General features: G+C 48.9%; 1 protein-coding gene across 6 annotated transcripts in view; it reads right to left on the bottom strand.

The window, feature by feature from the left end:
• The window catches only part of PLXNA4 (plexin A4), a 466810-nt gene extending 444414 nt beyond the window's left edge, over positions 1-22396 (bottom strand). For all 6 annotated transcript variants that reach the window (XM_062580398.1, XM_062580360.1, XM_062580368.1 and 3 more), the window contains exon 1: positions 22083-22396. The gene's annotated coding sequence lies outside the window, so the exon portion shown is untranslated. The remainder of the gene's footprint in view (positions 1-22082) is intronic.
• Positions 22397-24035: the final 1639 nt, after the last annotated feature.

Raw genomic sequence — 24035 nt, 5'->3', positions numbered from 1 at the left:
AGCTGTAGCTTGTCCCAAATAGAGAGATTAATTTCAGCAATGGGTCGTTTGCAAGGCACTTAAGCTCCAGCAAAACAGCACAATTTATACCCATCACATACAGATTATTTTATTCAAGTACTCAGATGGTGCCCATCACCTTGGTACCTGTCCTTTCTCTTGAAGTGCATTAAGTGATGGGATTAACTTTTGCCATGGGTGGGACCTCTCTTCTCTTCTTTCCTGATTCCCTGTATGATAAAACTGCATGTGGATATTTTTTCTCCTTGCATTTCAGACTGAGTTATCCACTTCTTCAACAGCAAAAGCAGGTCACAGCAGTGCTCCTTTCTGCTTGGAAGAGAGAGCAGAGAGGATTGTAATGTTTTCTGAGATCCTCCAGGAATTTGCTCCACAGAGACTCAAGTCAAAAACACAGATATTCAATCCACAAAAACAGAAATGCAGTTTTGAGTGGTCATGGAAATAACCTGCGAATTCCAGAGACCAGACTTAAACTTCTCTTTTCTGGAGCAGAAAAGAGAGCATGTATATCTCACAGGTGGACTTTACCTATCCACAACACAAGTATTCTGCTGTGTCCTCAAAGTATTCTGAGGATAAATCTCTTAAAATTATTCCTTATCCCAATAACTGGGGCAATCTAGACCTCCAGAAAACAGACTAATACAGCAAGTGCTCACAGATTCATTAGGTTTAACCAAACCATGTCACAACGGTGCAGAACAGCTGACTGACAGGCACTGTTAAACTCCTACTTTGAGTGGGAAACAATGTTTTAAACCATATAGGTCTGAAGCAATTAGACAAGTCGAGAACTGCCAAAATACAGATTGATAAGCTGACCTTTGCATTAAAGTCTTATTCTTTACCCTCGAGGAAGACACCGTACGCTCCTGGGGCTCCAATCTCCTCACTATGAAGCAGTACACTGCTGTATTTAATTGAGACGCAACTCTTCGTGGGAAGGGCAGGACAGAGAAATTAAAAGGCACTTTTTGGTTTAGGAGACCTTGATCAAATTGAGTCTTTAGACACCAGCAGGAATAAACACTCCTCCTCCCCCTAAATGGGTGAATATTGAAAAGCAAATGAACTGGGTTTAACCCCAGCAAGTGTTCCCAGCTTGTACTTCAGTTATAGCATTATGGTATTTAAAATAGTCTTGAGGAAAATGTTTCTTCCTTCATTGATTGCAGAAGTCAAGACTATGCTTGCAATTTCCCTTCCAGGTGTAAGGGCCTCTGATAAGTACCCAAATTAAGCATTTAATTTTTCTGGATCTGGCCCATTACTGAAGTGAGCCCTAAAACACCACTCTGATCCCCACGTAGAAAGGAAGAGCCTCTGACCTCAGGTTTCTCTATGAGTCAGCAGGCAGCTATTTTCATGCTGGCTCAGGCTATACAACATGGTTTATGTTGCACTGAATGCCAGTGGGTGGATGCTTCCCCCTGCTCTGCAATCTTTGGAAGATCTGTAAGACACAAGTCCTCTCTCTCAGGCGGAAGTCTTGTGATTAGCAATGCATAAATTCACAAAAAGTCAAATCTGATAAGATAAAGACCATAATTCATCTATTTCCCAAAAGCCTGGTGCAGAGAGTAACTCCGTATTCAAGGTGACTTTACAGTCATGGCTATTTATTTCAATAGACCAACATATAAGGCACCATCAAGAATGAAACTGGGACTTAAAAACAAAATCTTTAGATCTTGATCTACTGGTTCTTGGAGCATCGAGATCTATATTTGGACCTGGGAAAATCACTTTCAAAGAAGCCCCTGTCTTCAAAGTCTGAGACTTCACTACGTATTCAAAAGGCAGCTGGAGCAGAGCAGTGTGAAAGGGGCAGGGACAGTCCAGGGTGCAAGCACCAGAACTGGGAAAATCAAAGACGGTACCAATATGAGGAATAAGAAGAGCAAAATTTTAGAAGAAAGCTTCAGAGAAAAAAAGAGTTGGTGGACTTTCTGCGTAGGATCAGGCCATCTGCAAACCGGACGAGACTCCATTACCAGTAACCAATACTTGATGATTCAGCGAACATGGGAAATTCTCCCAAATAAAGAATACAAAATTGGCCAGCCCAACTTTATTGATTAGGAGCAAGGCTGCATATAAACAGGGATCAAGAATCTTGTAGAGTAAGGACTGTCTCTATCTGCAGCATTCAACATAAAGCTTCCTCCTTTAAAACAAGTATCCAACGACTGCTGGCCATGGATAAGGCCAGTGGAAAGAGCTGATGCAGCAAATCTCTTGATTTCATCTTCTGTGAGAGGGGCTAACGAGAGCAAATTAGTGAGTACAGTCCCAGATTCATGAACACATCCCATGCAGGGTGTGCTGGACCCTCTCAAATCTTACCTAGAGTTTGAATCTAACACACACTATCACTAGTGGAAGAGAGTCATGCTGACTGGTATTTGCTCTTCCAAACCTAAAGGAAAGCTTCAGTGTCAGAGAACAGTTTACTGGAACTATTAGAAATATTTTTATGGTGACTACTGGAGATCAGGAAGAAAAAAAAATAGGCATCTTTTTGTTTGATTTACTCTGCACATGCTAATCCTGACTGAGGCCAGGGATCGAGTGCACAAATGCTTGTGGGTGAGTCTTTGTACACCCATAAACCTCTTAGGCCCTCACTTGCTGTTTCTTTTATCATCCTGCCTTTTATGTGCCAGCTCCTTCACCAACCAGCTGCTGTCTTTCAGACCCTAAGTAGTTCAGATGTGGGACAGACATTTCTCTGCATTACCCAAGACAATTAGATCCCATTCTTGTTAGCACATAACTTGCAAGTGTTAAGTAAAAGTAGTTACTTTCTATTGTTTCTATGACTCCATGGTCTTGAAAAAAAGGTCTTTAAGAGATCTCAGAAGGCTATCTCATCCAAGGTTCTGCCCCAAAGTACACCAGATCCAAATTCCAGGCATCTTCTGCAGATGTGAAATTGCTACAAAGAGAGAACATTTCTGCTCAAATGAAAAAATATAGAGCAATATTTTGAACAATATTAATCTACTGTATGTTTTACTTGTCCACAGAGACCTTTCCCTTACAAACATAATAAAAACTGCCTTAAAATGGGGTATAAAATTTAACTAAACTCATTTGAAAGTACTTTCCAGCAAAGTTCTAAATAAAGCAGGGCTCAATGCAGCTGCTGTGTTCAGAGAGAATACCCCTGCGAGTAAACCAAGATAGCCCAAATGAGAGATCTCCTCTTTAGAGGACTTCCCCTAGTCTTGGGGATTTGACTAAAATCCCTACTTGTCTTGAAGTTTTTGACAGTCAGGCTGAAGGACAGCTCAGATGCCACCCGATCCAAAAGGAGAACAAGGCAACAGGACTCTGCTGGAGAGCCCCATGCACACGTCAGCAGAGGCATCCTGCTGGGAAACAATTTCAAGCCCAGCAGTAGCAAGGGGGATTGACACTACTCGTTGTGCTGATAGCCGTAATAAGGCAGTGTGGACACAACCCTGATAACCAGGGGCTTTGTGAGCATTTCAGGGGGGAAAAGAAGAAAAAAGGAAAGGCAGTCTGACTGACATCTATACCTTAAGTCAGTGCCACCACAGTTCTGTTATGCCTCATTTTACAAGCTGTGATGAGAATGTGGGAAGAGAGCAACAAGTACTTTCAGAAAAGAGTCAATGCACAGCTTGAATCCCTTCCCTCTGAAAAAGTACATAAATAAACTATTACAAATTTGCTACTAATTTTTTGTTCCAGTGACTTTGTCACCCCAAGGCAAAGGACAAGCCTAACTATCTGCCAATTCATACAAAGGCCAATGGGAAGTTATTCTTAGAGACCTGCCTGGCTGTTGCTGTAGGATAACTAGCTCCAAATCATACTTGACAGTCTCAAGATACTGCTGAGCCAAAGAGGACGGATATGGCTAGGGTCAGATATAGACAAGAGACAGAGTTATGCTAGTATAGATGAAAGATAATCACATACTATACACGTTAACAGAGAGATTAAAAGGGAGTTGATAGGTTGTATATACATATACAGACTGCATGTGCGAGGAGATGCAGAAATCTATCCTGTACAGCCTACAGACAGCTTTTTGTTCTTCTTCTTTTTTTTTTTTTTTTTTTTTTTGGCATTTATTGTGCAATTCCTGCGCACCCTGTGCAGGCCAATGTGCGCATAAGTAATTGCACAAGGCAGTAATAGCAACACCTATAGCTCAGGTTGCCTGACATGTTCTATTCTAGGATTGGGTTTCAAGGTCCTCATTACTTTGACAAACCTTACCTACTCAGGAGACAGTTCCCCCAACTCAGTGTCTGCCTCAGGCTAACATCTCTGTAAAAAGTTGCATTCAGAATGGCTTGGACAATTCTGAGAACTAAATTAGGAGGAAAAAAAAGTTTTTGTGGGTTCTAAATTTTTGTGTGTTTGACCTTGGCAATATTCTTTCTACTATCTTGCTGGAAAGCAATGTGTTGGAGCAGGCTTTAAAAATTGGGAGTGTCCTCTCCTGTTGTCATGAGGATCTTCTGGTCTTCCCTAAAAGTCTACTCAAATCTGACTGAGTTACAGCATCTATTAATCACGTTCCGTACATGGCATGTACAGGTTTTGACTTTTCCACTGCTCCCAAGATGGATTAGACAGTGCTTGGGCTATTGCCACAGAGACAGTTTGGGAAAGGGGATACGGATGGAGACTGGGACACGTGGAAAGACTGCAGGACTGAAACATCCTCTTCTCCTGTCCTGAGTGGGACATGGATCCCATAACTCCTGACTCTTCAAATCCCCCTAGGAAGGATCTCCTCCAAATGCTGACACATGTGGAGGGCAAATCAGTTCCATGAAATTAAAATTCTGGGAAGAAGTTTCCAATGCTGCCTTTCTCAAGGGCTTGGAAAATGTTTATCAAAATGAAAGGAGCAACTATAGAAAGAAAAAGAACAAAAAATGTAATTACTTAACTATATAAAGGGACAAATGATATTCCATAACACCAAACTAAGTCTGCCTACTCAACATTATCAAATATATTTCCCAACACTTATATTTGCATTGAGAAGAGGTTGCAGAAGATCTCCCTGAATAAAGGACAATACTATGCCCTTGTAATACCTCCTCAAGAACAATATTTAATGCCAAGCCTAGAGTTAGTTTTCCAGTAGGAAGACAACAGAATCAGAAGCAGCAGCCCTCATTTAGAGAGCAGAGATATGTGTATATAGATTAAAACCACACTGCCGACTTGGGAGGCTCAGATGGCACAGAGCCTAATGGTATGATGCCACTGTTACTCCACTGCCCTGCTATAATTCACACCAGCACTTCACACCTCATCCTGAAGCATCCATCCAGCTCCTCCCCAGTAAAATAACACATCTGCTGCTTGCAAGGGCAACCAGAGGCTCTAGTCAAAAAGCTCCTGCTAAGAACCAGTCTCTACCTCCAGAAGATTCAGGCTAGAAACACCCTGAGGAGACAGAGGCTCAGAGAGTTGAAGAGACTTGGCCAGGGTCTCTCAGAGTCAACATGAGAGAGCCGTAAATACAGCCCACACGTTGGATCCTCAGTGCAGTGCCACTACGACAAGACCAGCTATTCTGCAGAGCCAAGCGCTCAGCACCAGGAGAACCTCCTCCACAGCTGATCTGCACTGTTAGAGCCTCCTTCAGTGCCTCTTCCCATGGGTCTTAACTTGTCCACTCCATGAGCACTTGCCAGCATCAGCAGAATAGGTGCATTATACACTTGAGTGTCATTGTTGGAACTACTTTAAATAGTTCAGCGGTGACCGTATTCAGCTGTGCGTCTGCGTGGAAGCGTCCAGGGCATCCCAAAATGATACTGCACACAGTCCTGCTGCTGGCACCCAGCGCAGGGCCAGGGGAGGGGGGAGAAAGGGAGGAGCTGTCTCCTCCAACTCCTCTGCTGCTAAAGCTTTCTGTAATTCAAACGTGCATTTCCCCACACAAACAAACACTGAAAGGAGACACTTTCAGGCTGCCGTCAACAACGGCACTTTCTAGACAGCTTGCAAGCACATCTGTAAAAGGCAAATTCTCTCTTTCTCCTTTCATAAACATCTTCCCTAGGCCAGACATTTAGACATAAATGGGAGCTGCAGGTGCACTGCACTTTGCAGGATCTGACCCTTTGCTTGCACAAACAGATGCCTGGTCCTATCAACAAATTATTCTAGAGCAGCCAAAGGAGAGTGATGCAATTGTTTTAGCTATCTGCACAGCCTCGTAATTGCAGATCCATCACCACAAAGCATTAGCTGTGTTAGGATAGGTGTTACAGAGAAAACCCAGCACCAGAAACAGGCATCTGGGCCCTTTCAGTCCACAGAAGAACAGATAGTTTATGGGTTTGCAATAACTTGTGGTTTCAGATCTGGGTCATACTACCCAGAAGAAAGTTGTTTATTTGCTCAGCGTCAGCTGCAAGCAAAATGTCACCCCAAACTCTAATTTAATCCAGATCCAGACACCATCTGCTTTGTCCGTCTCTCCTCACACACAGTCGAAAGGCACCTGTGTCTGCGGTGAGGGGCATTTTAAACACGGGGGGCGTGGGAAGGTCATCTCTGCTCGTGAAGTCCTACTCACTAGAAATGGGAGCCTTGATAGCACAGGAGGCAAGACTTGAAGAAATACCACAAATTGGATGCACAGACGTGGAAAGGCTAAGATCCACAAGGGACTATTTTCCACGTGCTCTTTGCTACCCATGGGCCATTGCAGCAGGCAATCCTGCACCCATCTTCCTCGTTCTTCCTTCTCTCTGCTCATCCTGCTCTCCAAAACAGGGTTTATCACTCTCTTCCCTCACCCTGTCAACAGCTGCAGTTTGGAAAGCAGTCCAGAGAACTGGAGGCTTCCTGAATACTGTAAGAAGCACGCAAACCCATGCCCATGCACCACTGCCTTTTTGGGATGCCGTCAGAACCTCTCCAGCCGGAGTCAGAAGCTCGTGACGAGCGTCATCTGTGCTCCAGCCCCGGGGGCCTCAGATAAGGGGCTGCAGCACGCTGCCTGGGGCCGGCTGCGGAGACTTGGGTGGCTGCAGATGGATTTTAATAATGTGAGGCGAGTTCTCGGGCGGGAGGACGGGCTGAGATTTGCCCTAACTTCAGAAGCACAAGCCTGTAAATCTCCTGCTCCGGCTGCAAGCTGCTGGGAAAAGGCAGGGGGCAGAAGAAGGGATATGCAGTCCGCGTTGCTGGTGGCGTTGATCCGAGCCAGGCGCTATCAGGCTTGTTGGAACAGATTTGGGTAGCACACCCTGGTGCCCTTTTGGGGCTTATAAATATTTTCAGCTCAGTAAAACAAAAGCATAGCACTAAGCAGAGGCTTCTCCAAAAAGCGACAAGCCCATACAGCATCCCTCTTTGCCTGACTGGTCCCTGCTAGGACACCAACTCCCAGGAAACGAAGAGGATGCCATATAGCCCAAATCACCCGTCCAGCCAGGCCAGCGTTGGCTGTGGCTCGATGTTATGGGCCCATCAAACTCAGACCTGTTCTCTGTCACTTCAGTAAGCAGGATATTGTCATCCAAAAGGAGCCCACAGCACACAGCTGTGGCCCTGCCAAGCACCGAAGGGCTGGGAGAAAAATCTTAACAGCGTGCACAGGTGTAACGCTGCAATAGCAATTCGATGTGTTATTAAGAACGAGACATTTCTCCTCTGCTGCCATCTGCATCCCACACACTCCCACAAATCCAGCACTTTCCTCTTTCAGCTACAGTGCTCTCATTTGGTGTAGAAAATCCCCTCTCTTTGCCTTCAGAACAGGCTGCAAGGTAGCGCTCAACAGGCAGTTTCTCCGGTGCAATCAGTGCAGACTGACATTATGCCAAACACCATGACCTCAGAACAGAGGTTTTTCTACCTAGGTGCCAGAAATAATACAAATAAACTCCTCTTCTCTCCTTTACTTTATAGCTACAGCTCCCACACATCACTACCAGTGGGGCTTTAAAACTAAAACAGACGGGGTCTACGTGGCTTGAATTTATTCTGGAAATTTATCTCTTCTGTTGAAAGCTCTGTGTTTGCTTGATCTTCCTGCCTTCCAAGTCCTACAAGTGCCACATGTTGCACAGCTGGATTCCCAACAGAGAAAGAAAACAAGAGGGAAGAGAGAACAGATATATATATATATCTATATGGAATGCAATGGCCAAGGTTTTCAAAGGTCATGCATGTACATCAAGAAAGCAGCTTCAGATAACTTCAAGGAACCAATGTTCGGGAAATGCAGAGCTCTTGAGCTTCCAAAAATCAGCTCTCTGCAGGCAGAGGAAGGGAGGAAAAGGAAATGGATTCTGTGTAGGGCTCCAAAGGGCTTACTACTCCAAAGATCTTCAAGAACAGCTCTTGCAGGAAAGGACATGCAGAAAATACTGTATTGGTGAAGGCTGGAGAGAGGACAGACAGAAAATTAAAGGATAGATCTGTGTGGCAGTAAGGGAAACACTGATTACTTTAAATTATCAAGCTTGCTGGGCTGTGAATATTAAAATAAAAATGTGTTTGTTGGGCTCCATGAGATGCACCCTCACTAGCCTTACTCGGAAATACCTCAGGACACTGCCTCAGGACAGCTAATGGACACAAACAAGTATCTGCAGCAATGTCCATTTTCAAAGTGCCAACCAAACTGAAAAGCAAGAAAAGCTATGGGGAATAAAGCTTGTTCCTCTGAATCAGCATTAAAACCTTTAAAAAAAAAATCACCGAAGGAGAAAATGAAAAAAAAAAAAAGTGTTATTTCCTGTGGAATGAAGTATCGAGCTCCTTCTGTAACAGGCTTGTGGAGATTAAAAAAAAAAAGGAAAAAAAAAGAAAAGGGAAAAAAAACATGATTCAGTTCATAAATATGGGAGAAAGTCAGCTTCCTTCTCACTAATAACTCAGTCTCATAGGAGCATTTGATATACCAGATATTTGACTCTTTCTTTTGCCTAGAAAACTCAAATACACATCTTCCACCCCTCAGTTCTCACCCAGCATGTAATGACATCAGCATGGGCCAAATGAGGTCTCTTCTGCCAACTGCCCACTTCTGCGACACATTGGGATGCCCAGCTGAGCGTGGCCATCCCAATAGATGGACACCTCCATCCCTACCTCTAAGTCAGCAGACCTTCACTCAGAGGCTTTTCCTAGAGGTTCCCATGAGTGATGCTTTGCTGTATCGTCACCGCAACATGCTCTTGGGTGATAAAAGAAGTGGGTTCACACTCTGCCAAAAATCAAACCCAGCCAGATTTCTTCACTGCTGAGCTATGGGGTGAAGAGCATGAGATACCAGTGATCCTGCTCTCTCTCCCCTTGCACTGGAGCTTCAACAAACTGCTTGGGAAGCTCGAGCTGGCTTGAGCCTGCAGCTAGCAGAGGCCTCTGCTGCTGTTAAGTCTTATTCCCTGATGGAAGATCTTCTTTTTGTATTCCTCTGTCTTCACTTCATGCTCATTTTTTTCCCAGGATCATATTAGAAAAGCTGTACAAGATCTGTATCAGCAAAATGTCTACATAAAAAGGAATGTTTTCTACAATTCTAAGTCCCCAAGCACCGCAACATGGGAAACTCCAGGGGCTGTGACACCCCACAGAAATAAGTGACATGCCTGCAAAAGCCAAATTAAAACCAGAGGAGTTACTCAAACTCTGTGAGGGACTGACCTTTGCAGAGAAAAGTTCCAGGCGTACAGCAACAACATATTGCAGTCTAAAATCTGCTTCCTCTTAATCCTGAACTCAAAAAGGGATGGATTTTTCCATGTTTGAGAACAGGCAGTTGCTGTAATAACCTTCTGCCTCAGCCCAGCAACAGCGAGAGACCTTGGAAGAGGCTAATTATGGGTGGCAAAGTAAGTCACCAACTAGTAGAGAGCCAGGTGAACACAAACCTGCACCTGGAGACCTTTTTGTTTATTACAAAATAAAGCTGCTGCACTGTTTGTTACTGGGTAAGGGGAAACAAGATGTGAGAGAAGACAACCACGAAATAAAACTGCTGCTTGCAAAGCACCTATTCTTCCCCCTTCCAACACTCTACTGCAAAGCTGAGGGGCACAGTCCTTAAGGATCACACTATAACTTTTCCTTAGCCTTGCACAGGTAAAGAAAAGCCTGAAAATTATCCACATATGCAAATTGTAACTCTTCCCTGCTCCCCTCAAAAGGAGAGGTGACAGGGCAAGAAAGCCCCCTATGTGGGGCCGCTGCTGGGAGGAAACGCATCTCTGCACCGTGTGCATTGACCAGCCAGAGCATGAGGCTGCTGGGGACTTCCTCGAGCATGAATGCATGCAAGAGTGAGGACCAAGAAACCAGATTGCCAATTGGTCTCAGTCTCTTGGGGATCTGCTCCAGGCTCTGGGCAACTTGCTGCTGCCCTACTTAAGTGCTCCTGAAAAGCATTACAGCAACTGAGTTCAAAGGAAGCCACATTCACAGACACAAAATTTTTTTCCAAGATTGCACCAGTCCTGTGGTGGAGTGAAACAGAGAGCTCGACAATTTCCCTCCTTTCTCTCCCTCATGTCTCCTCCCCACAAGCCAGAAAAGCCCCAATCCCACCGATGCCTGATGGACAGCACAGCAAAGTGGGAGAGAAAAGGGAACTAGGCTTGCCCTAAGTCCCTCCTTCTGTGTCCTAACCCTGGATGTGCAGTCAATCTGCTCTTCCTCCTCTAGAGATCTCACCCTGGACTTGCAAGTTCTTTCCTGAATTGTGGGCTAGCAAAGCTGTCACCGATTTGTGAAAAAATCCAGGGTGGACAGATTGGCATTTTCTAACCATGTATATTTTGTACATGTGCATACAAATGTGTGTATAAATGTGTGTGTTTTACACATTTTACGTATATATATGTGTGCGTGTGTGTGTTTGTGTATATATGTATATTCATCTATTCTCCTTTTGGGAAAAGGGAACCCCACTTTCAATTGCAAGTGAATGAGAGAGCCAGACATGCGCTAGCAATGAGGTGCAATGAAAAACCAAAATCTCCTTGCACAGTAGACGATCAAGACTCCTTCTCCCAAACAAATGTAAAAAAGAGGGCCCAAACAGCATCCAAGAAACTGCCTTTCCTCTGGCTCATGCATAAGAGAGAAAATGTGTGTGCGTGTGTGTGTGTGCGTGCTCCAGATGAGTCAAAGTCTGAGGGCTGCCTTGTGTCAGCCATTGACTGTGCCAATGACAGCAGTTCCTGACAGCCTTTAATAACACCACTTACAGACTCGGAGCAGGGGAGCCGGCGAGGAGGGAGGCGAGCTATTCTCCTACAGGCTGGCGTGTAATCCATCCCGCATCCTTGCCAAAATGTGTTATAGTCACCCACTGATGGCTCCGTAATTGCAACCCACGCTAGGAAAGTGTTATTCTAAGAGGCGACAGAGGGCACAACTGGGAGAGCAACTTGGGGCTACCTGGGGTCCCATCATCAGAAGGACATGGGTAGCTCTGGGGTCGGACAGAGAAGGACTGGGTGGTGTCCAAGGGGCTCAGTCCTAATGCACTTTCCAGTGCAACACAGGGTGTATCCATGGGTTCACACTGCAAAAACACTGTTTTACACAGGGAAGCATCCAAAACGCAAGGTGTTATCTCTCCTTCCATGCTGAACAGGAGAAATAAAAAGAAATATGTACAGACAAGGGAAATACACTGAGAATATGCACCTGAGCACGCCCTGCTACACACCCATGCCTCAGTTCCCCTCTGTCAACATGGGAAATAAATCCCTACCAGGTGCCACAGAAGCTGGAGAATTCAGCTGGGCTTGCAAGAACACTAAAAGTGCTTTTCTTAGCTCAGATTTGGAAAGTTTTGGAAAGAGTTTTGGAGCGCATCATGTTCTGATTATCTATTTCTCCAAGCTAAAGAGAGACCTACTCCACACACCGCCTCCTGGAGAGGCAGAAAAACCAGGCATGTGAAATAAGAAGGAAATGGAAATCAACTTGATAGCTGCTTCCCCTTCCTAATGGGTAATACTTACTTAATTATGCCTGCTTGCCATTTCCTTTTCCTGCTTTCTTTGAGACATTATGCAGAGAGAAATTAGTTCTAAAAGTTGTTATTTTCATTCAGAGGCATCTCTTTGAGCTATTTGCCTTGCAAAGGCAAGCAAGGGCAGGAACTCCATTATAAGAGAGGAAAGAAAAAAACCCTCCTGCATGGCTCTGACAGGCACAGTTTTCAGTGTCAAAATCCTGCTACATGCAGCTCACCTCCCTTCCGCTCTCCATCCTCCCCCTGGCAGAGGGATGCAGCTATGACCTCCTGCCCCAGCTCCTCACTGGACCACAGCAAGGTGCTCCTGGGACCTAAGGAGCCATCATGGAAGGAAAGCCAGAGGTTGCACATTCCCTCCAAGTCTAGGGACTTGTTTTGAGCTGCAGTTTGGAGAGCAACCTGAGGTTTCATGGTGGGATCCAAGGTGGCATCCCGCACTGGTGGCATCTCTTGAATGAGCTCTCTCCAAATGCACAAGTCCAGCATCCAAGTTGCCTGCTTCAGGGTGAGAAGGAGAAAAAGGAAGAAGCAACTCCAGGCCCATATCCACATCAGCAACCCTACCAAAATACCAAAGATTTTCATTTGCCACAAACAGCTAAGGGGCTAAAGGGTACATGCCATCCTTTTAGGGGAGGTCCCACTAAGTGCTGCGCATAACTGCACCAGGGGTATGGGTCACGCAGGACACTAGGCAGCATCTACCCCAGCAAGGTGCTCCAAACTATCGCTGCTGCAGAGACTGGCTAAGTGTGACTCTGTGGGGACGAGGCACAGGAAGATGTGCTCTCACCAGTATGCAAGGAGATAGAGCCCAAGCAAAAACGCACCTTTGTCCGCTTGCATCCTGCTTGAGGATGCATCCATCCTCAGAGACCACTTCTGGAAGGCAGCTCTGTCTCCTGGAGATGCAGAGAGCCCATAGAGTTGCAGGGGTTTCTGGCAGACGGAGAGGTGAGCATTAAGCCTTCTGTATACCCACTACGGACCTCTGCTTCCCTCCTTCATCCTCCAAACTCCACTTCCCAGGAGGGCCCCCTGAACCCTGCTCTTGCATCCCAGGGTGTTTTTTGCTCTTCTCTATAGGGCACTCAGCTTCTGAGAAGGGAAATACAAAGACCAAACAGATTGACTTCAAGCAATGAAACGGGCCCTGCAAAAGGAAGGTGTTTTATTCCTGCTCAAGGAGGGGCTTTAAAGAGCCTCTCTTTCTTTCCTCAAAGGCCAGGAAGAATATTTCCCATCCCATCTTGGCAGGCCAGGGAGAGGGGGAGACAGAGGGGAATTCAGGCAACTTCAAGGTCTGAGCTCTGCAAGCAACCACAGAGATTTCCCAACGTCTGAGCCCCTCAACATCCACCAACCTGCCCTGGTCCAGCCATCCCTCCATCCCTCCGCGATCCCACAGGGGCACGTCTGCCCTGGGGAGCAGAGCCAGCCCCGCACCTGGAGCATTGTGCAAGGCTTGCAAGGAGGGGCTGCAAAATCCCTGCCTGCAGCTACACCAGCCAGCCCTGAAACTCTAGCTCCGAGTTGTTAATTCCGCATCAAGGAAAGCTTTTTTTGTTTGGTTTTCTTTCTTTCTTTTTCCTTTTTTTTATTTTTATTTTTTAGCCAGGCATTTTCCTGGGAGTCCTTTAGAGCTGAGAGGGGAAGGAGCAAGAACTGTGCAGCTAATCCTTGCTGCCAGCAAAACTGAGCCCTCTGCCTCAGGGCGCATCGCACTGCGCCAGCTGGAGGGGAAAAAACAGCCCTGCTCCTCCGGGTGCCTCTGCAAGTCCCCTCCATCCTCCCAGCTTTTCACCTCCTAGCCCCACCGAGCCACCCCTGGAGGCTATTTTGACACCCCTGGGGCCCGGCACTGCCCAGGTGCAGAGGATGGGAGGAGGCTTTCTTGCAGAGCCACCTCTGCAGCACCGCAGGCTTCAAGGAGAAACCACGGACCCGGTGGCTGCAGGAGGGGACCCAGCTGTTGGGCTTCACGTCCTTGTTCCTACTCCCAGGATTCATTCCTGGGACAGCCAGGGAGGAGCAGAGAGCAGGATTTGTCCCACGCATGGCAGCTGAAAAGCGAGCAAGGGAGGGTAGAGCGATAGCCCGAGCGCTGCTGGCTCTGCTTGGCATTGCAGGGGCCGAAGGCAGCCCCAGGAGGGGCACATCCCCGCAGAGCCCGGCCGGAGCCCCGGCCACGGGCAGGCTCCAGCGGAGCAGGAGCCGGGGACAGGAGCACTGGCAGCGCTGGGGGAGCTTCCCTGCCTCCCAGCGCGGAGGGATGGGTTTGCAGAGCGGGAAGGGGGGGGGGAACCTCGGCAAACAACAAGCAGCAGCATATGCAAAGAGATAAGAGAAGGTATTTACGAGGCAATCACTACAAGGTCCTGTGAATATAGTATTTGTGATGGATGAATAGACATATTATTACAGAACTTAATGCAAACCCTTTGCACCAAATGGCGACATGCGATTACTAGTTTGGAAATAACTAAGCTCATTATAATGAAACGCTTCACACAAATCCCCCTCCAAAGGATGGATCTGACGAAGGAAGGAACCTGTGACGGGAACATACTGGGGGGATTTGTTTAACCAGATCAGCTCACTGGGCCAGCGCAGCGTGGTTGTCTGTCTCCAGCGCAGCTAAAGCCCAGCTCCTGGGGAAGCCCAACCCACCGACCCGAGTGTCCAGGGTGGGCAGCACACCGCACCCACCATTGGGTTCTTCCTAGCACGAACCTGCATTTAAGAGATGAAAAGAAGCACCTTCAATAATAAATAATAATGCTAACTGTGTGTTTCTATAGCAACTCATCACCATAGCAGCTAAGCGCAGGAGGAAAACTCAGGGCTGATCCTGTCTTCTTTGGGGTAAGGAGGCAATCGCCCCACAGGAGCTGACTCCATCGGTGGCAGAGCTGGGCTCCCTCCAGGTTGTCCCCAAGTTGCTGCATGCTCCAGGGAGTTGCAGGCCATCCGGCAAGGCCTGGATACCCTGGAATGGCAGAGTCTGGGGTCTCAGCCTCAGGAGCAATGGACCTCCAGGAACACTGGGGAGCGATGCAGAGCACAGCCGGGAAATGCAGTGAGCATACACCCCACATCACTCTGGACATTGGGCATGAAGGTTTTGCAGCTCTCTAACTGAGTCCTGGGTGCTGGCAGAGCCAGAGAAAAAGGGGGCTGCTGCCAGGGACAACCTCCCCACGCAGCTGGGAAGAGCCTCGGTGAGGGGAGCATGCACAGGGAGAGATGCAGCCACAAAGAGGAGATGCCCCACAGGTGCGACTCACCTGCAGGGGAGAGAGAAGCCATGAAAATAACCCCATACACACGTCTGAGGCTTATGAAACACTAAGCAGTCCTCTGCTTTTAGCGAGCATCGGGGAGGTACGCCAAAACCTTGACAGAACGAAACAAGTTTCCCAAAACAGTCCAGAAACTCACTTTTTTAAGCTAACAATCTGTGTAGACATGTTCATCCTGATTTTCTTTTTATTCTAAATAGTCCATTGAAGGAAATTGGAGGAAAAGCCTTTGATTCACTCCAAAACTCGTATGGTTATAGTCCTAACTCACCTCCTTTCTCTGCTCCCCAGTGGACTGATGGCGACAGAGCGTTTTCCTCCAGCCTGGCACAGGGTCTTGTCTCCAAAAACCCCCATTTTCAGCCAGGAGAGGATGGGGGAAGAGCCTGAGAACAGGCCAGCAAATATTAATGGCTATTAGCCATGCACATGATGCTATTCCTCAGGTAGGCATGTGAGTTCCCGGCCCGAATCTCCCTGGCTTTATTGATCTCACTTAAGGAAAAAGTGACTCATTTGTGCAGCTTGTTATAGCAAAATGGCTAATTTATGATGGCTAAAGGGACAGTCACTTCAGATCCCAAAGGGCTCCTCAAGGATGGGACAGCACAGCCACCCCCATTTTATGGATAGAAAATGAAGATTTAAGCCAAGGGACTTGTTCAGGGCCATGGGGTAACTCGTTAACAGAATTAAAGTCTCCTGACAGCCCGACATAAGTTTCCATAAAGTAAAACAAAGCAGTGTTGCACACCAACTGCTTGCTCTTCCATCAATAGGCAATTGTAACAGGATATACCTCTTTAGCCTTTAAATGAGTTTTCTTTCTAGCACTGCATTATGGACAAATCCCCAGTCACAAAAAACAAATAAATCCCTTTTCACAATCAAATATACTCTAACCAAGACAAACGGGGCCACACACGCGTGCAGTGAATCTGCAAACCCTTCCCCAACTTCCCAGCACAACCATCTCCCCTTCAGGGGGAAAAGAAAAAAAGAAAAAAAAAAGAAAGAACAGTTTATAAAAGAAATGAAGTGGCAATTTCCCAGTTCAGCTGGGGATCAATACGTGGACTTGTCACGGTTTCTGTTTCAAAAGGGCCGAGCTCTCGCTGCTGAAGCTCAGACTGACAGAACTCCAGTGCTTGACTTATGAGTACTTCATCTTGGCAAGATATTTTTAATTTAAATCTTGCCACAGTTGGGTACGGAGCCATCCGGGATTTGATTTACTGCTAATTCATTGCTCTGATTCCTATAACTCTAAACTCAGTCACCAAACAGTTTAATGCTGATAGACCCGCCAGCGCGGCGCTTTGCGAATGAGCATCAGGGGGCTGTTGCTAGCAAGTGCATGTGACTCGCTTCAGAAGAAGTCACACTAAATAAATAAATATTTGCCATCTCACTGCAATTTTAAAGGAAAACAACATGAAGATCACAAAACTCTATCACCTCCCTCACCTTTCCTCCCCCATATAGTGTTTTACGCTTAAGAGGACTCAACAGCCAGTTCGCAGCAGCTCATTTTGCAAACATTTACATGCATTTGGTGCAGTGCTGGCGTGAGGGTTCACCAGGCATCGAGATTTATTCTTCCGGCCCTTGAACGAGCTCTGGGGAGGGGGACGTGTGTGAGTATATATCATGCAAATGCATTTAATGGAAACCTATCCCATATTATCTGCATTAGAGACACACGTTCACCCTGTCAGAAGGACAAGGCAAACTCTAGTGCCAGTCAGCTCCCGTAAATTTATAGCTAGTGGCTTGGTAGGGAAACCCAGTCAGACCACTCGTGCACAGATAACACCGCTGCAGGGGACCTCGGAGATCAGGCGTGAAAGCAGAGGGAGACGGCTACTGAAGGTCTTGATTCCGGGTCACCAGTTCAAATCCAGTCAGGCTCAGCAGTGGTTTCTCTCTAGCCTCATGCAAAAGTCTGTGAATCTCAGCCTGTTTGTTTCATCTGGGGCCAAGATTTCTGTTCTACAGTATCTGCTGTGGAAACAATGCTGAAAAGTCTTCTCAGCAGTGAGACCTGGGGCAAAAGCGAGTCACAGGGCCTGCAAAGGACCCCAGTCTTTCTAGAGAAAATCCCCAACATGAGGCCAAAGCCACCTGATGATAGACTGTGTAATGTGGATGGCAGTTTTCAATCTGCTAACAGCTCCTGTTCAGGTCTCCAGGCTCTTCTCCAACCCAGAGCACTAGGTGTCTTCTACAAACATTAGCATTTAAGATGGAAAACAACTGGAAAAAATACCCTTAAGCAAAGATTTGCCTTTCTCCATGAAGGAGACTGCTCCAGGAATCGCTGTTGAGGAACGTGCGTTGCCTGTAAGGCTCAGGCTGGCTGGAGCGCTGAGCTGCACAGATTAGAGGTGTCTGATGGGAACTGACTATCAGGTGTCCAAACCAAAGCACGCCCACTCAAAAGCTTCCAGAGCATCTCTAAGGGTTCACAGAGCCTTTTTGCAAAGGTGGCAGGGATCAAGGTGGAGGTCGCAGGCAAGGTGTCACGCTGCAGTGCTCCCCACCGTATGGGGTATGGAGCAGAGACTTAGAGCCTTTTGCCTGGGCGGCTGTTTTCCATCTTAGGAGATGCGACGAAGCAAGGAATAAGCAAACTTAGTAGCGCATATTCGCCTATTAGGAACAAATAAAACCAGGCAGTTCCAGTGGGATGAGTCAAAAAACAAAAGAGGAATGCCAGTTTCAAAACATTTGCCACACAGACTGTCACTATCATAATACTTCTCATTTTTGCAACAATCTCTCCATTTTCAAGGATTATTAAAAGCATTTATTATTCAATTATAAAGATACAGGAACCAAGGTTCATGGGTGCATAACTGTCCCATGTGCTAATCTAAGATGAGGTTTTTCTCATTTTAAAAGCGCCCGTCTGTCATTTTAGCTGCAAAAATTTCAATCTCAGAAGTGTCCTATTCTGACCAAACATTGCATTTGATTGCTGGAGCATGAGCTCAAGGGACAGGGGACTGGTCACAGCTCTCGTTTCTAAGTATGACATGGAGTTCAGGCTGGATTTCATGGTGGTGGGTAAAGATTCCCACTTATAAATCGGGGTCAGACTGAGACCTCTCTTCTCCATGCCTCAGTTTCCAATCTGTACCGGGGCACATGAGCACTTTCTTGCTGTTAAAAAGTACTCCAAAGTGTGAGTGAAAAGCATCTTGAGAGCCCTGCATATTTATATCTGTTTTTTGGCGCAGGCTCCTCGAGAGGTCAGACCTAGGGGATATACAGAGCTTTTAACCCCGAGACATGCATGCAGGGAAGCACGCTCATAACCGATACCCTGCAATAAGTCAGTGTGTGGCTCAGACTTGCTGCCCAGACAGGAAGTCCCGTGGCCTTGGGCGTCTGATGAGGTTACTGTCCATTAACGGAGCCTAATGAGCAAGCAGAAAGAAGTGAGAAAGAGCCCTCTGAAGCCTTTCGCCATGCTGGTGGTGACAAGAAAGGGTCTTTGCTCAGCACCAGGCACTGTGGGAGACTGTCATAGCCCAAACTACATCCCTGCCTAGGGGGAACAAGTGGGCAGGACACAATCTGGGACTTGGGAGACCTGCTACTGCCATTGAATAGGGGTGACTTTGCCCCCCCCCCCCCAGCTGCTCTCAGCAGCATAGGACCTCACTTTTGGGGGTATCTTGACTAATAAGAGGTCTATGGTGGCCATAAGGGGCTCTGAGGCCACAGCAAGATGAGCCAAGTGACTCTCAAAATAAATGATCGCAGAATGCCGTTTTGCTCAAAAACGTCTGTATGTCATGCCAAGCCACCAACTTTGGCACAGCCAGCTCCAAAAATGCAAATGCCTTACCTCTACACCCTCCGTACGTAGGAACACAACACACTAGCAAGCTGAGCACAAGCCTACCACGACAGCGTCATTCTCAGATTCCTAAAAGGAAGCTTTTCTGAGCTTCTTTCCAAACAAGAAATTAATTCCAGCACGGCATTAACCCATAGCACACCAGAATGGCGTAAGACCTCTCGATGTTTTTCATCCTGGGGATGCGTGAGTATGTTAATCAAACCCTGGTACTCCGAGAAGGAGGTAGGTTTTATTATATCCATTCAAAGTCAAGGAAATCAGGATACACAGTGATTCACCGAAAGCAGAAAGATGCAGCACAAAAGGGGCTCCAGAGTCCCTCCTCCCCACCTCACCCCTGCAGATCCAGAGACCTCAACATGCAATCGAACCCCAAAACCCACCACCCTCCAGGGATCTGGCTGCCAAAGGCCACTTCTGCCTCCCCAGTGGCAGCTGATGGTTGTAGGTCTCACGCCTGTGCTGAGCCCTCTGCTTCGCTGCATCTCCAGCCTGCATAGCACCAGCCACACTGCGAATGCAGGCAGGGAGGCTTGTAGGTGAAAGCACAAGGAAAGGCTGGAATATTTCCTTTCCCGGTGGAGAAGTTTGGTGCCTCTCTTAGGATTTTCTATAGCACTTCTCACTCTGCTACCCAGGTGCTGGATTGCACACCGAACAGATTTAACAACAGTCTCCAGCGCCTACAAGGCAGTTATGATCATCAAGCTAAAGCTTCCAAGCAGCAGCGTGATTGATCATCAGCGAGTATTTTAAAACACCCGTCTTGGACATAAACAACACTTAGATCATGCATCTGTCATTTATTTTGCATCTTTCTGATTTTTCCGAGCGCTGCAAATTTAAGACGGGGGCAGAAAGGCAAAGCCTTAGAGTGGTCCTTTAGGAAAGGAGACACCCCCACGGAGGATGGGTCTGGGCAGAGGAGGGAAGAAAATCCCAGGCTTTCGCGATGGGGCTGGGGTTGCGTGTTTAAACCTGGCTGTGCACAAAAAGCAGGCACACATCTGTTGCGCTGCTTGAAGCCCTGCTCTGACGAAGGGTCCCGGATAGAAACAAACAAACAAGCAAGCAAACACTTTCCAAGGCAATTAAAACTGCAAACAACACGCTGCTCTGATCCCCAAGACCTTAAGACAGTGGCTTAGCCAGGGGAAGGAAGCGCCTAATCTCACACTGGGAGGCACACGCTGTAATTAAAATCACGGAGAAGGCAAAGCGACCCCGTGCTCCGCTGGTCCTACCCACTCCCTGGTTTAGCCAGTTTCAATAAACAAGACCCGGGTGAAACCGAGGACAGATAAAGAAAATAAGTTAGCACGCTTTATGCCTTCCAAAATATTTGTGCAGTGCTGGTGCACGCTCGAGATAAATCCCTAGAAGGATGGGAGAAATTGCATTGGCTGCAAAATCCCCTGAAACCTTTATTCCTCCCCAGGAATAAAAGCATCCCTGGGCTGCTGATCCAAACCGCCCCTCTGCACCCCGCTCGCCCCAGTGACCTGAACAGCCCCGGTCCCCCCTGTCCCCATGTCCTCACTAGCGCATCGCATCCCGTGCACGACATCCCGGCAGCAGAGAGGGAAGCCATGAAAATCAGGTGCGTTCAGCCCGAGCCCTCTCGCACGGCCGCTGATGGTTGCCTGGCGGCGGCAGGGCTGGAAACCGAAGCAGAGCAGACTTTCGGGTGGAAGTTTTATGGGTGAGGAGCACGGCCGCGTGCTTTCCGCCCGGTCCCTTCGGACAGGCGAGCGTGGCAGGTTTCGTGCCTTCCACTGCCCCGTGCCGGCACGGCGAGGGCTTCATCCCCGCTCAGAAAAGGGAGCAGATGGGGCCCCAGGAGGAGGGTTTCCTCGGGGCTGGGTATGTAACAGCCACATGCAGCCGCTACAAACCCAAACAGCACTTAGCCCTGCTGGGGCTGTGCAAGTGGGTTTGTTTATCTGGGAGGAACTCATCTGCCGCCGGAGTATTATATTTCTACCAAAACCATGTGCGGCTCGGTGTTTAGATCACTTCTGCCTGTCTACATAATTTAGGGGCATATGTCTGATAAACGGAGAGCATCAATACGCAGGTTTCGGTTGCAGCACACACACGCACGGAGGGAGGGAGGTTTAGCAGCGCTGACTCCGCAGCCTGGGTTTGGGGAGCCAAACTCCCCGGCACCTTGCAGGGAGGTGAAGGACGGAGATCCTCCCCTTCTCCCCACCGCGGTGGTCCCTGTCTCCCTCCCGACAGTCGCCCGGGAGGTACTGAGCCTCCCCAGCGAAAGGGCTCTGCCTCCAGCCTCGACCAGCCGCGGACGTGGTCGGGAGCAGGAAAAGTTTGCAAATGCCTCCAGTCCCCTGGCCCGGGGGCACCGGGGTTGGGTGGGTGGGGGGGGGGAGAGACGCTCCCCCAGCGGGAGGAAGAGCCGCCGCCGGGGGTGCCGGGGACCGGCTGCAACGCTGGTGCCGCTGCCTCCGGGGAGAAAAGTTCAGCCTTGTGCATGGGGGAAAAGGCACCGGGGACCGGGTGGGACGGGCCGCCGGCGCTGGGGGGCTGGAGGGCGCGATAGCAGGGGTGTCGTGTCCCCCCTTCCAAAACCCCTGCAGCATCGTCCTAAAGCAGCCTGGAGAGGACCGGAGGGGCCGTGCCCGGCTCAGCCCGCTGCGCCGCGGGGGTCCCTGCCAGCCCTCTCCCGCAGACCCGGCATAGGAAAAGGGCCGGGGGGGGGGGATCCCGGGGCTCCCTCCCAGGGACCCCCCCCCGCCCCCGTCCTGCCGGCGTGCGAGGCAGGCACCGCTGCAGCCGAGCCGGCCCTCCCGGGCCGCCTCCCGGGCCGCCTCCCGCAAGCCCCCCGCTGCCCCGGGCGGGCAGCGGGGCTCCTTACCTGGGCAGGCTCCTCGCTTGCTTTGGGGATCTCTCTTTTCTTTTTCTTTTCTTCTTTTCTTTTTTTTTTTTTTTTTAATTCCTCTCCTTTTCCCCCCACTTCAGTCTTCAGAGCAGGCGCCGCATTGACACTGCAGATGGTCTCTGTGTGCGTGTGAGTGTGTGTGTGTGTGTGTGTGTGTGCGTGTGTATGTATATGTGTGTGTGTGTGTGTGTGTGTGTGTGTGTGTGCTCTCTCTCTCTCTCCAATCCCAAATACTCCACGGAGGCGGAACACGGAGCCCCTCTCTCTGCACTGGGTAAAGCGCGTCTGGATCGCCCAGAAAGCGCGGGGGGGGGGGGGGGGGGAGGAGGGGGGGAGAGGGAAAAAAAAAAAAAAAAAAAAAAAAAAGCAGCTCCAGTTTTCACTCCCCCCCCTTCAAACCACCCCCTCCCTCCCTTCCCAAGCCCTTCCCCCCCCCGCCTCTAAAACAGCAAGGAAGGGGGGGAGACAGGCAGCCGCGCCGGCTGGCTGCAGGCGGGGGATGCGCTACGGGGCCATGCCCGGCTCCGCGCCCGGCTCCGCGCCCGGCTCCGCGGCCGCTGCCCGCCCGCCTGGCAGGGCTCGCACTGCGGCTGTCTCGGCAGCCCTTCCTCCCCGGCCCTCCTCTCGCCAATGGTGGCTGCGGAGCGGGCTTTGACACCCAGGCTCTTTTGCAAACACACACACACACACACGCACGCACACCCCCTTCTTCCCTCCCACCCCCTCGCCACTACCGCCCCCCCCCCCCCCGGGAAAAAGCCAGAGAGCCGTGGGGAAGCGCGGCGGCAACCCGCGCCCAGCACACCGGGGAGGGGTGGCAATAATAACAATAATGAAATTAATGAAATTGATAATAAAAATCCCCTTTTGTCTTTTTTTTTTTTTTTTTTTTTTTTTTTTTTGAGAGTGAGTGGCCGGTTGCTCCTCCTTTCTCGCCAGCCCACCCACCTCTGGGAGAGGGGAACAGGCGGAGGGGGCGCAGGTTGTCGCTGGAGGGGTGTTGGAGGGGGGGTGTTGGACCTGGAGCTGGTTTCTCCTCGTCCCGAAGTTTGCAGGGGATGGGGATGGGGATGAGGGTGGGGTGGGAATGGGGAGCGGGGCCGCCGCCGCCGCTCTCCCACGGCTCCGAGTCCGGCTCGGCTGCTTTGATTTCTCCGGGAGCCTTTCCTTACGCTACTCACTACTGACACCTAGGATCTCCAGTCTGATTGGGCTAATAGGGAAATCTCACTGCCCCAAAAAAAAAAAAAAAAAAAAAAAAAAAAAAAAAAAAAAAGACAGATCTCCAGGAATCAAACGTATCTTGCTTGTTCCTCCATCACCTCCCTAGAAAACCCCTTCCCAGCAGCGGGGCTGTAGGTGGCATCTGCATCCCCTCTGCTTCTTCCCCCCTGCCCTGCCGCTCTCCTCCCTCTAGGACAAAGTGAGGTGGGGAGACGATCAGCCCAAGCGTAGGAGGACTGGGAGGCTCAGAGGAAGATCAATCTCTCAGCTTGGGTGAGCAGTAATCCTAGAGAGCTATTGCAAGCTGCTCTGCTCTCCGGGTCTTCATTTAATTCCTGGCAGCCGCAGGAATAATAATATTTTTAAAAAGCTATTAATGATCATTGCCTGAGTGTTGCATCCAGCAGGCTCCTGGCCTGGCTGCCCAGGCTGCCCTGCAGAGCCGCCCTTGGCCATGGGAGCCAGGAAGGGCGAAGCAAGTTCGTTTCCCCGTGCAGACACCTGAACTCCCCTCTCTAGATAATATCTGAGCTCTCCTTCAGTCGATGGAGACAGGAGCGGAGCAGGCAGCAGATGGTGGGAAGGCAAGCAGCGCTCTCAGGGTGTTGATAGCAGCACACAGCAACAGGGCAGCATCCCCATGGAGCCGGGAGAGCCCTGACGCTGTGATGATGGGCATCTCGCAACCGTCCAGAGATGAAGGGA

This window comes from Rhea pennata, chromosome 1, assembly GCF_028389875.1.
Source record: "Rhea pennata isolate bPtePen1 chromosome 1, bPtePen1.pri, whole genome shotgun sequence".
Taxonomy (NCBI): Eukaryota; Metazoa; Chordata; class Aves; order Rheiformes; family Rheidae; genus Rhea; species Rhea pennata.
This window is presented reverse-complemented; position numbering and strand designations above follow the sequence as displayed.